Source organism: Taudactylus pleione, unplaced genomic scaffold (genome assembly GCF_031769625.1).
Source record: "Taudactylus pleione unplaced genomic scaffold, aTauple2 ptg000201l, whole genome shotgun sequence".
Classification (NCBI taxonomy): Eukaryota; Metazoa; Chordata; class Amphibia; order Anura; family Myobatrachidae; genus Taudactylus; species Taudactylus pleione.
The window spans coordinates 45,219,796-45,233,475 of record NW_028284603.1 but is presented as its reverse complement, the minus strand read 5'-3'; the positions used below and the strand labels follow the sequence as shown (position 1 = coordinate 45,233,475).

Below are 13,680 nucleotides of genomic sequence, written 5' to 3'. Positions count from 1 at the left end.
GGATACACCGGGGGCCACACACACACAACACTTATATACATACACACACTTACAAACACTCAGACACACACACTGACATACTCACCCTGCAGCAGAGGATTCGGCTTCTGACTCGGGATACAGAGGAAGATGCAGAAGACAGCACTGCAGAAGGTAATTGAGTAAGGACTAATTAAGCTAATTGGAAACTTCCAATTGCTTAATTAGTCCTAATGGGGGTGCCGCCGGGGTCCCAGAGCAAGTCCCTACAGGAAAAACCTTGCAGGATATTTGCAATTCACGCAACCAATTGCATATGCCCCTATGAATCTGACATGCACCTCCATATTAAATTGTTCTTCAGGACTCCTCAGAGTGACTATTGTGCAGAAGTATCAATCCTTGTAAAGATTGGAGAAGTGGAGAAGTTGCCCATAACAACCAATTAGCTTCTACCTATCATTTTATAGAATGTACTTGATAAATGTGACCTCAGAGTTGATTGGATGCTATGGAAAACTTCTCCACTTGCCCACTTCTCTCTTTAGAAGGTTTAATACATTAGTGGTTCCCAAACTTTTTTGAATTATGGCGCACTAGAGTATCAGCATTGTTTTCACAGCACCCCTAAGCCAAAAGTTTGATATTGAAAAATTTAGAAATAATGTAGTGAAGTCGTAAAGTGAAGTAAATTGTACTTACCTGTCATCTTAAGGTTCAAGTATGTGGTTTTGGACAGTTTTGTGCTTCTTTTGTCCACATATTTACATTACATTTACAATAAATAATTTGATTTGGTGCTGGACAATCAACCTGAGGCACCCCTGCAAGTGTCCTGAGGCACCCCACGGCTCACAGTTTGGGAACCACTGCATTAGAATATAAAGGAGGAGACTGTTAACATGTTTGTATGATATAAAAAAGGAGTAACAACAACTATTTGCAGTTTTGTTCCTTGTTTTCTGAACTCTCTGTAAAAAGGTAAAAGCTAGCAATCAGTAACGTTGTGCGGCTGCACATGTACCCGACAATGCACATTTTCCTGCGCACATCTAATCATTGCATGGTGAAATGTGCGATGTTAGTGGCTGCAAGCAGCTGGAGAAACGGTCAGAACACAAACTCGCAGCCATTGCTGTTAATTGAATTGCCCCAAAAGAGCTTCCTGATAATAGATTAATTGTTTGAATATCTGCTGCCTAATGTCATTGGCTGGTGCTGTGAATGGTCTCATATGGGCAGAGTTTGGCACTCCAAGCGGGACTGGCGCAAGGCCTGGGAACATGCACCCCCAGCAAACACACAAACTTGGAAGTGGCACCCCTTCCACACTTGGAAATGGTGCCCTGCCTCCATCTTACTGCTTGTTACTTTGGCATGGGGTAGCATCCTTGGCTCCTCAGACTGGGAGGGGTTGGTTCATGGCTTTAACATCATTCCAGTGTAACACGGGCATGGAGGAGCAGCAGCTTCACATGTAAGAACTCCTTTATGTCAGCATTACAACAGTATTCCAGGCACCTACTAACCACTGGCGCCAGTGACGTCATTAGGTATTAGAAGGCCCCACGACAAAAGTTTGTAAGGGCCCCTATGTACCAACCAATGGTGAAATATATATATATATATATATATATATATATAAAAAACACATGTAACTCGACAAGGAAGATGTCCCCTCCCCAGCACTGGGCCCCTTGCACCTATGGTAGTTATGCCCATGACTGGTGCCCCAGGCAACTGCCTAGGCTCACATATTTGCGCTGGCCCTGACCCAACCAGCTGTGCCTTGGTTATAGTTTAAGAAACATAATTCCAATAGTTAAAGATACTTATGTAATTGTATATGGTGTCCTATAAACTGGTGAATTATAACCAATATATTGCATTTTTGCAGCATGCTAAATATATTATCAAGCAATGCCAAACAACAACATACTGTATGCTAGACACCAGCTAGTTAAAGGAGACAACTGAGATGATTATTGTAGAACAGTACATTGGCAATCCAAGGCAGCCCCCTGGTGATCTGTGACAGGAAAGCCACATAACACCAGTCAGCGTCCCAGAAAACCTGCGATTTCTTCCTCCCAGTACATCAAAGCCGATGAAAATCACTGCAGCAATGTAGACCAGACAGAGAAAAAAGCAGCACAGATAAACCCCGTCCCGTATGCTAATAAGGTCCATCCCCTAGGGCTCTGTCTGCTCTGTGCGATACAGACTATCATGATCTTTCCAGACCGCTAGATGGGTTAAGCAGACGTGTCCCTCAGATCAGATGTGGACACGTAAGCCTCTTCCAGAGGCAGGTCAGAGCCTGGAGCTCCCCACGCCAGAAATGTCATCTCTTTCTCAAACTTTCCATGACCAATGAAAGTCTGAAGCAACAATAAATCCCCATTTGGAGTATTGGGTGTTCCCTGCAGTCAGGAATCCCACATAATCTTTTCTCTCTTTTTACAAAGGCCATTCCAGAATGAAGCTGTAGTGTACCCCATCACTGCAGGAACATCTGTTTCACATTCCCAATTTGCTGCACATAATATTATTTATATATATATATATATATATATATATATACACACACATATATATATATATATATATATATATATATATATATACACACACACACACACACACACACACACACACACACACACACACACACATATATGTATATAGTGCTAACATGTTGAAATTTACAATTGGGGACAACATATAATACTTAGTAATGATCACATCACTATAATACAGTAGCTGTAGCCAGGACAATACAGAACAGACACAATGAACATTTAGCAGTGATTAAGGAGACACTGCAAATTTTGGATCTCACTAAACTGACACGTAGAATAAAAAGATACCACCCCCTCCCTGGCTAGCACATGCAAAGTCCATACAAGTTCGCAGAACTATGTTGCTTTCAAAAAAATTAAGTCAGTATTACAAAATCTCATACAGTCACTCACTAAGAAGTATGTTCTATCCTGTAAGCTAGGGGTGGGCAATAAGTGCCCCCCTCCTCGCTGTTGTAGAACTACACATCCCAGCACGCCCTGCCACAGTTTTGCTATCTGACCATGCTAAAACTGTTGCAAGGCATGCTGGGATTTGTAGTTCAATAACAGCTGGAGGGCCACTGATTGCCCACCACTGCAAGCCTTTATCGTTCATGTACTAACATTTACTTATTATTATTTTTTTTTAACATTTACTTATATAGCCCCGACATATTCCGTTGAGCGAATAAAACAGTCAAGGAAAGAAAAGACTGGGTTGAAACAAAGAGGTCATTGTAATGATATAGCTGACAATTGGTAATATAGAAGCAGAGAACGGAACATCTGGCTGTCCAGATATTAAGGTACAACAAGTTCCAGCATGCCTTCTTAGCCAAATGCTACATATGGAACATGCAAGACCATCTTATAGCTGCAAAACAGCAAGATAGCCATAAATAAGCTGAAGCAAGTCTTCACTAATATATAATATGGATGTCAAAGTTACATAAAGTATAACGTAGATGATCAGTAAGCAGAGCTACATTAATAGTGTCTATAATGCATGTGCAGGACATCCCAAGGAAAGGTGCCCAGCTGTGCTCTGTGCCCAGGCTGTGCAATGCTGCTTCTCTACAGTATATATTGCACGTCTGCTGCACACTTACCTGCACAGAGAAGATGAGAGCAGAGCACAGCAGAACAGAGCAGTGACACTGCGCTGCTGGAGATGCTCAGAGACTGTGGTGGGAGCTGCGCTGCTGCAGGCACTGACTGAACCCTCCTGGCACAGACTTGCTCACTGAGCCGGCTCAGCCTCTGCTTCTGCTGCTGCTGCTGACTCTCTGGAGTCGTGGCACTTTTCTTTTCACTCGCTTTTTTTTTCAATCAAACTTTATTGCGCATGTCAGCAAATACCAAATAGGAGTTCAGTGCGGTCATTTTTTTTTTACAATCTGTTCGACTTCGACTTCAAACCCTCGCCGCTCTGCTCTCAGGCGTTTTTTCTGATCTGTCCTGCATGTGTCCTGCGGCTCCTGCCTTATAAACAGATTTTAACAACTGTTGTATTCACATGCATGTGTTTTTATATGGTTGAATAAACACCCTCATATATAATTTTTATGTGGGAGCCAAGGTGTATGTTTTTTCATTATTCACGCACACCGCATAGCCGGGTAGTGTGCATTGGCAATTTTAAAATCTTGTGTAGTGTGCCTCGAGTTGAAAATCACTGCACTACACGATGAAAGAACAATTGAACGATAACGACATCGTTATCGTTCAATTGCTCCTTATACTGTGCAGTGGATAATATGCCCACACTGAACGAAATGTCGTTCAGTGCAGGCACCCTCCCTGCGAGGGCACACCCCATTTTAGGCAGCGCGCTGCTATGCCGCCCTCACAGCGTCCCTCCCCGCACCAGGATTCGCCTACCCTCCAACATGACCCGTTCCATTAGGTACAAAATGCTCTGCTCCTGGACTTCCCACCTAATGTATGATTGCAGTCACCTGTGTTGAACAGATCAGACAGGTGTTTCACCACAGGTGACTGCAATCACACATTAAGAGGGAAGTCCAGAAGCAGAGCATTTTGTACCTAATGGAATGGGTCATGTTGGAGGGTCTGGATTCCGTCGCCGGTATTCTAACTGCCGTCATCCCAATCATCGGGATGCTGACTACATCCCGTACTGAAACACCAGGGCAAATTTTATTACTCAACTTGACGCATGTGCAGTGTGACCGAGACACATGCACAGTTTACCGATAATCAGTCAACTGCGTAAATATCCCTACATCCATCTCTGAATCAGGCCACGTCTGCAAAAGGGATGCAGTCAAGGAGCCGATGGTCGAAATGCCGACTGCTGGCTTCCCAACTGTCAAATCCCGGCAAGGTACTAATGACAGGCGTCAAAATCCCAACGCCTGTCATTATACCTACGCCGGGAGCCCGACGCCCGGCATACCAATCGAAGCCAGGCGGCAAGCGCGAACAGCCGCGGTGGGAAAGGGTTAGGTTAGGGGCTTCCGGGGGGGACTTAGGGTTAGGCACCCCCCCCGGGAGGGTTAGGCTAGGGGAAGGGGGGTTAAGATTAGGCACCCCCGGGGGGAGATTAGGGTTAGTCACCCCCCTCCGGGAGACTTAGGTTTAGTGTGCGGGTATGGGGGGTTAGGGTTAGGCACCCCTAAGGGAGGGGGAGGGTTAGTAATACTCACCTAAATCTCCTGTCGGGATTTCCACTGCTGCCGGTCTGCCGGTGTCGAGATTTGAACCGCCGGCCTTACAGCCAGCGGTCATTCATACTGATTCCCTGCAAAAGACCCATCTGAAGCAGGTGTCCAATTTCCAACTGCACGCTATGATCGAGCAAGGAAGCCGGCATACACGCTAACAACACTCCCATGACACTTCTATGAGATGGAACACTTCCATGCGTTTACATTATTGCCACCCAGTTACCGCCCAGAAACACCAACTTTACGGATCGTGGGCCTGATGCTGAGTTGCACACAAAGCGAATGCAGCAGCATTAATTGGCAGTCGTCTGTCTGTGTGTGTATGCAAATGCAGAAGCAAACTCCTTCCCTTGTGGACATTAGTGTGGCCGAATGTACAAGTACCGAGACACCTACTTTTAATGCCCATGCACGCTGTAATACCGATTTGTGTCCTTATACGCCACCATTGGTCGCACTATAGAAACTTGCACCAGCCCTGTGGCAGGTGCAGTTTCTCTGTCTGACCACTGCCACCTATGCCTGCGGCCGTTCGTCTCTGAACTCAGCCGCTTGCATTGACATACCCGCAGCACTCCCGTAATACGCTCACTGAAAGGACCGCCCATGAACCCCCACCACTTTTCCGCCCCCTCTCTGTTACCGTCTGTCTTCGTAACGGGACACCTTTTTTCATGCACTCTGTATAACGCATGTGTTGTAAGGGTTTTCAGAGCTTTTCGCACATGCGGCAGATAATCGCTCAACAACGTGAACATTGGCATTGTGATTTGGATTGCGTGTGACACAGAATCAGGCCCTGTGTGCTGTCATGTTGTGTTGAATGTATTAACAGGCAGCAACTCCTTAGCTCCCTAATGGGATCAACAAGAAATACTTACAGAAACTAAGTTGTGAAGACCACTCACCTCAGACAGACCCCCATTCCTTTCTGATAATCTGACACAAACCTGACTGGTAGTGCCACTGCCTGCTGGTGCAATGGCTCAGGCCTCTCATCAGAGCCGTAACTAGATTTTTTGGTACCCTGTGCCAGAGACCATTGGCGCCCCCCCTCCCCCTCCCTCCCATTTTTTAAATAGGAACATAAGATAGAGTACCTGAAAAAGGGCCATGGCCTCATGGGGAAGGACCAGGGAAGAGACCTTGATTCATTTCATAGGGGGTAGAATTAGGTTAGTTTATACTTACCTTTAGGATGATCGGGATTTCCTCCTCTGTCGGGCTGCCGCTGCCGGGATTTGAACAAATCATACCGAATACCTTACTGACATCACTACTGATGTCAGTAGTAGACTTCCTGCTCTAGTCCACTCGGCCTTGCGGCAGCCTAGTCCCTACTGTAGGGTCTCGTTGCAAGGTCGATGGTCGCGATTATCGCAACGGTCTCTTGGCCGCTCGCACAAGCTGGGGGTGGTCTCCCACAGCTTTGCGAGCAGCCGGAGATTAAAAAAAAAAATTAAAACGCCCACAATCCCAGCGTGCGAGCAGCGGCAGCGAGCGGCTCTGAATCAGGGCCTTAAATGGAAAACAGCAGTACGGCTGGCAATTAAGTCCGATTTCTTCTCGCACCTCATGAGAGTGTGAGAATAAATCCTCTATAGTCGAATTTAACAGCACAGTCAATTGAATAGCTCCGGGAACTCCTTCAAGGGGCTATTCTATATTGTGCTGAATTGAATGGCCCCCTTAGGCCCGTATTTAATTTGAGGCGAAAAGTCCAGACTTTTCGCCTCCTTCGCCTGTATTCCAGGCGGAAAGGTATCACGCGCGTGCCCGCTATTCCCCGTATTCAATTCCAAAATAGGCGAAATTGAGAACCGGCGAAACTTTGACCAACGAAAAAATACGGGAATTTTCGAGAAATAATTGTAGGACCCCCCTAAAGATGTCCAGACCTGGGGGATCACTATGGGTACCCCCGTTTTTGTCTGCAGAAGAAAGTCGGGTTTTAAATAGCCGCGGCAGGTGTTTTTTTCCCGACATTGAAGAAGTGATGCAGAAGAGCACTTAGGTTTTTTTTTTTCGTTTTTTTAAGTGGTCCCATCAAATTTGGGGAATATGAAAATGGGTACTAGCATATTTTTAAGTCCCTAAACTAATTTTTTTTAAATTCTTTAAAAATGCACCTGCCGCTAATAGCCTATTCTAGAAAACACCTTCCGCATACTTGCAGAACACCCCTGAACCTATTTTTTTAAACACTGTTCCCCTTTTTTTTTTTCACCTCAAAGTTTTAACACCATTTTTGGGGGGTCCTGAGGATATTTATAATATTTTTTTACACAGTTTATCCTAAGGGGACTTAATAAAGACTGCAGGCTATTTTTTTTTACCCTACACCCCTAAACCCCAGTTCTGCACTTTTTTTCGCCTGCTAATATTCCCCAGCGCTTTACAGATAATATTTAGTCATACACATCAGTCCCTTCCCCAATGTAGCTTACAGTCCACATTACACCAACATGTGGGTTCATATTTTGCTACAAACTAATTAACCTACCAGTATGTTTTTGGATTATGGGAGCAAACCAGAATACCCAAAGGAAAGCCACGTAAGCATTCGGAGAGCAAACAAAGGGCCTGATTCAGAGCTGAACGCTCTGACCAGAGCGCTCGCTCTGAATCAGGGCCCTCCTACCTTTTTTTGGAGCGTCCTCATGGACGCTCGCATAGCTGTGGGTTACCACCCACAGCTATAGCGAGCGTCCATGATGATGGTCGCGATGGTCTTGACCATCGCGACCATCGGGCTTGCGACGGAGAACCTGCGGTAGGGTCTCGCTGCCGCAAGCCCTGGAGTGATTTTGGCTCTATCAGAGCCAAAATCACTCCCACTGACATCACTAGTGATGTCAGTGGGGCCGGCTTGAGACGGTAGGCGTTCCCATGGGAACGCCTTCGTCTGGCAGGCACGCCCCCGGCACGCCCACCAAAGGGGGCGTGCTGTCAATCAACATCGACAGCACGCCCCCTTTGGTGCGAGACCCGGAGCGATGGAGAGCCCGTCGTTCTCCGGGTCTCGCGCATGCGCACGACGGAGCTCCCTGCGCAGTGGGGGACATCGACCCGCTTGCGAGCGTACTGCCGCTCACGAGCGGGTCTGAATGACCCCCAAACTCCACACAGAAAGGGTCTTGGTGGGAATTGAACCCAAGATCTCAGTGCTGTGCGGTAGCAAGTTAACCACTGTGTCACCGTGCTACTGGTTTCTTTTTCCACTGAGACTACATGACCCAATAACAACAAAATCAAAGTTCAATACCAAGTGAATACTCACTTAAATAACAACCATCTTTCAGACACAGGAATTTTTCTTTTTTTGTTAATATTTATTTTATTCATCAGATCAATAATGCATTACACATCATATATAAAACAAAATAAATAAAGTGAGAAATGACAAAGTGAACGAATCCTATCTTGGGCGCTAGGAATGGCAGCAGATCACAACCTTATAAATCCAGCAAACCTCAGACACATCATATGCCTCCCATCCACCTCCAAAACACTGAAATATACCTTATGGAATTCACGCTCTGTCTGCAACAAACTAACATCCACCCATGACCTCTTTATTTCAAATAACCTCAATCTTCTGGCATTAACAGAAACTTGGCTCACACAAACAGACATTTCCTCCCCTTCAGCGCTCTCACATGGTGGTCTACACTTCACACACCTCCAGGCCTGGTAATAGTAAAGGAGGTGGAGTAAGAATATACTGTCCCAATCTTTTACATACACAGTCAGTGTCGGACTGGGGCATAAAATGCCCACCGGGGGAATGCAGTGGTAGGGGCCCATGCTTAAGGGGTGTGGTCAGACCCAGAGATGCTTGACTAACCAATAGGCAAATCTGGTTGTAGTTTCTATAGAAAGGAGCCAAGCACCTGTGTTGATCAGTGGTTCTACTCCACCAGGTAACTGACCATATAATTGAGTAACAATGTATGATTTGAGGTCTGGAACCTGACACCTAGAGTAGGGGGGTGGGCCCTCAGGCAGTGGAGCCCACCAGGGATTTGCCCTATGACCCTCTCTATCAAATTACCATCCTATCTCCCAGCTACCTTGCCCCTCCAAGCTACTGGAGAGACTTGCCTAGACTCGCCTCACACACTTTGTTAACACCCACAACTTACTGGATCCACTTCAGTAAGGCTTTCGTTCCCAACACTCCACTGAGACAGCACTGACTAAGGTAGTAAATGGTCTGGTCACTGCCAGGGCTAAAGGCCATTATTCACTTCTAATTCTTCTAGATCTCTCTGCTGCCTTTGACACTGTTGACCACTCTCTTCTCATACAAACACTACAATCCCTAGGTCTTCAAAACAGCCCTCTCTTGGTTCTCATCCTACCTATCAAATCGCTCTTTCACTGTTCGCTTTTCTGATTCTACCTCCACTTCACTACCTCTATCAGTTGGAATACCACAAGGTTCAGTATTAGGTCCTCTGCTTTTCTCAATATATACCACCTCTCTTGGCAAACTAATCAGCTCTTTTGGTTTTCAGTATCATCTGTACGCGGACAATACTCAAATTTACCTATCCTCCCCAGATTTGTCACCATCTGTGCTGGTCCGTGTTACTGAATGTCTCCCTGCCATTTCATCTTGGATGTCATCTCACCACCTCAAACTTAATCTATCCAAAACAGAATTAATTCTATTTCCACCGGCCAATAGTAGTTGCCAACCTGATATCTCTATTACTGTTGACAACTCGACAATCAACCCCACCCCACAAGCTCGCTGCCTAGGTGTCATCCTTGACTCTGAACTGTCATTTGTGACCCACATTCAATCAGTCTCTAAATCCTGTTACATACATCTAAAAAACATAGCCAAAATTCGACCATATCTTACGCAAGACACTGCAAAAACTCTAATGCACGCACTCATAATTTCCCGCATTGACTATTGCAATAGTCTCCTTATTGGTCTTCCCAAAAACAGGCTCTCCCCACTACAATCCATTTTGAATGCAGCTGCGAGGCTGATCTAGCTCACCAAACGTTCAGTGTCTGCTGATCCACTCCGTCAGTCCCTCCATTGTCTGCCGGTCTCCTACCGTATTCAATTTAAAATACTTACACTATTAACCAAACCACACCAACAAACATATCTTCACTTATCTTAAAATATCTTCCAACCCGACATCTCCGCTCTGCACAAGATCTGTGTCTCTCATCCTCGCGCATTACTTGTTCCCATGCATGGTTACAGGACTTTTTTTGTCTGCCCACCCCCTGTGGAATGCCCTCCCATGCACAATAAGACTTTCCACTAGTTTCCAAACATTCAAGCGTTCTCTGAAAACTCACCTCTTCTGACAAGCTTATCAGATTCCAGGACTGCCCACCTAACCTATTATAGCTCCCTATCTAACTCTCTTCTTATAGAAAACACCTATCACTTCTTCTCTTTCTTCAATTTAACATCCTCCTAACCCTAGGCCAACTTTCCAGTGTGATTGGACCAATCTGAAATATGTAGCACCTATCCTTGTGTATCAACACCTATTTCCCTATAGATTGTGAGCAGGGCCCTCTTACTCTTATGCATGTCTTTTATGTATGTATGTATGTCTTTTACAACCCAGTATAATGTTAATGTTGATTCAAATTGTAAAGCACAACGGAATTTGCTGTGCTATATAAGCAACTGTTAATAAATAAATAAATTATAACAAGACACCACAACTTGTAGACAATACCATATTACACACAAAAAGGAAATAGACTTTTGCGCCAATTCTATTCCAAAAAAATATATATAGTGTCCTCAATGATTCATGGTTCCTCAGTCAGAATTTGAAAAAACAAGATAATCTCAAAGACCAGGCATTAGCAAATTATCTTTGCAAAATATATACATATATATATATATATATATATATATACATATATATATATATATATATAGCACAATGAGTTGACTGTAGAGCGACTGGTTTATAAAAAGTGCATAAATCATATATATATATTAGAACCAATCCTATGATTGAAAAATTAAAGTGCCAGTGCTTTATAAATAAATAATTCAACAATTTAATACATATATAATATACAGTGATAAGAGAAAAAAAAATAAAGTAAAAACGTACAGCATACACATAAAAAGACCCCTTTTTTAGATGGAAGGGTAAAATCAGAGAAGGAAAAGGTCTAAAAACTAAGCACTTTAAAAAGAAAGAAAATCTTTTTTAAAAGCTTAAATAAATAAATAGCTTATCTGAACACGGTGGATAAGGTTTGACACATTCATAGGTTCAAAAGGCAAGGCAAGCTCTCCCCCAATACGTTTCATCCTGGGGACTTCATCAAGGGGATACCAGTGTGTTGGGTCATGTTCTTATTTATACCCCCATACAAGTTCATCAGAGATTAGGAGGCCGCATCATTTCCTGTTCATTCAATGTTGTTCTGTTACTCAAACTCCATTTAACATAGTATGAGCACATTACCACAACGGTATATGGTTAAACTATTATATCAGACCTCCGTTTCTAACTGTCAAAAGGTCATTAATAATAAAAAACATTCCGTTATGAAAGGGCAACATCCGCTTAGCTGCCTAGGACTTCCGCCCTTAGTAGTTACATCACGTCCTGTGCATTGCGGCTTTTTCAGGGGCCGGGGTAGGCTGGATACATCACATCCGCCCTCACGGCTGTGTTCCTCCTTAGTCACGTGGGCCCGATGTCATCCGTCACTTCCGCCCTTCTCCTGCCAGTCCATGCAATGGATGTGTAATTACTTCCGCCCTTCGCGTCACTGTACCTCCGCAGCCAGGTTGTTCGTTTCCATGGGAACATGAATAGCGTTATCCGGCTTCCTGGGTACTTCAGGCATGAAGCACTGTGTTGTTCATATCGGACTCCACTTCTGCCCACACTTAGGCATATTAACATAGACATTTTGCCGCAATCTGTGACTTAAAGAAAAAACGTTCATTAGATTCCATAATGTAATTATAGGGAAATATTAAGGACCGCATATTAATCAATTTATAATTCAAAACCATATTCTAGTATAATGGTTAGTTGTTTTAGCCCAATTATAGAGCAACATAGTTCACAATCCATTTTTTTAAATTTACTTAAAAAAGGGGGGTTTTTTAGGGGGAAAAAAATCAAAAAATCTAAATCAGAAGGGATTTCCCAAAGGCTTCTAGTTTTAGTTATGTTTGTATAGCAAAGTCCATATTTAGTTATAAGTCTAACTCCAATGATCTTTTCAGATACTAGTTCTTTTGGCAGATATTCGACATTTCTTCATAGTACTCCAGATGTATTCATAATTTCACAGACTCCATATTAAACGTTTCCTAAAGTTCTTTCAAGTTTATATGTTGTTACGTATGTTTTCCCGTGTATTCTTTCAGGCTCCATCATTCACATTGCCATTTAAGGATTATCACCCAACCATAGTTTTGCAGCACCTGGTATTCCCAGGAGGTCACCCATCCTAGTACTAACCAGACCCACAGGAGCTTTGCTTCCAAGTTCGAGCGGAATTGGGCATATACCCAGTGGTATGGCTGCAATCAAAGGTGGTGATTATATCCTATATGCCTACCATACCTGAACTTCTCCAAGAAGTCACCCTCCAGGGTACTGATCAGGCCCTCCACATCAATCCACCATATCCCATAGTGGATCGGTAATGAGGTATATTTAGTAGGTGGGAGGATGCCATCACAAGAAAGGCGCAATTTCGTAACTTTCGTTGAAACCTTTCGGTGCCAATGTGTCCAATTCGAATAGCCAATACATCTCACGCCTTGAAAGTAAATTTCCAAGATCTCCTCCTCGTTCTCCTAGTGTTACATGTTCAATAGCTTTGAACGTGATATCTTCTGGATTGAAGTTATGAACTAAGGAAAAATGTTTTGAAACAGCATGTCCCTCTATTTTGTTGCGTATATTGCGGATATGTTCCTGGATCCTTAGTTTTAGTGGTCTCTTGGTTTTACCCACGTATTTAAGTCCACAAGTACATTCCAATAAGTAAATGACAGACGTAGAGTTACAATTCATGAAGGTTTTAATATTAAACTCTTTTGATCCCTCTGCATTCGTGAAAGTTTTTCTCTTAGGATGGACAAATTTGCAAATATTGCAGTGGCCACATTTGTAACTGCCATTGCATTGGAGCATTTTTGACACTTTTATTGTTTCTTTTTCTTGTAACATGCTTGGAGCTAATAAATCTTTCACATTTTTTGACTTCCTGTAAACAATTTGTGGTTGAGATGGTAAAATATTCTTCAGTATTGGGTCCATCAAGAGGATGTTCCAATTTTTATTGAATGCTTTCCTGATTTGTCTCTTGTGATCATTAAACATTGTGACAAGGTATTTTCTCTGGTTTGCCTAATGCTTCCCCTTTGTACTTAAGAAGTTCTTGTCTGTCCAAAGCTTTTGTTTTTTGGAGTG

General features: G+C 43.7%; 1 protein-coding gene and 1 pseudogene across 3 annotated transcripts in view; both read right to left on the bottom strand.

Moving 5' to 3' along the window:
- Window positions 1-3,834, bottom strand: part of RRBP1 (ribosome binding protein 1) — a 93,630-nt gene extending 89,796 nt beyond the window's left edge. For all 3 annotated transcript variants that reach the window (XM_088477353.1, XM_088477354.1, XM_088477352.1), the window contains exon 1: window positions 3,653-3,834. The gene's annotated coding sequence lies outside the window, so the exon portion shown is untranslated. The remainder of the gene's footprint in view (window positions 1-3,652) is intronic.
- An 8,837-nt stretch (window positions 3,835-12,671) lies between these two features.
- Window positions 12,672-12,790, bottom strand: LOC148518346 (5S ribosomal RNA; annotated as a pseudogene).
- Window positions 12,791-13,680: the final 890 nt, after the last annotated feature.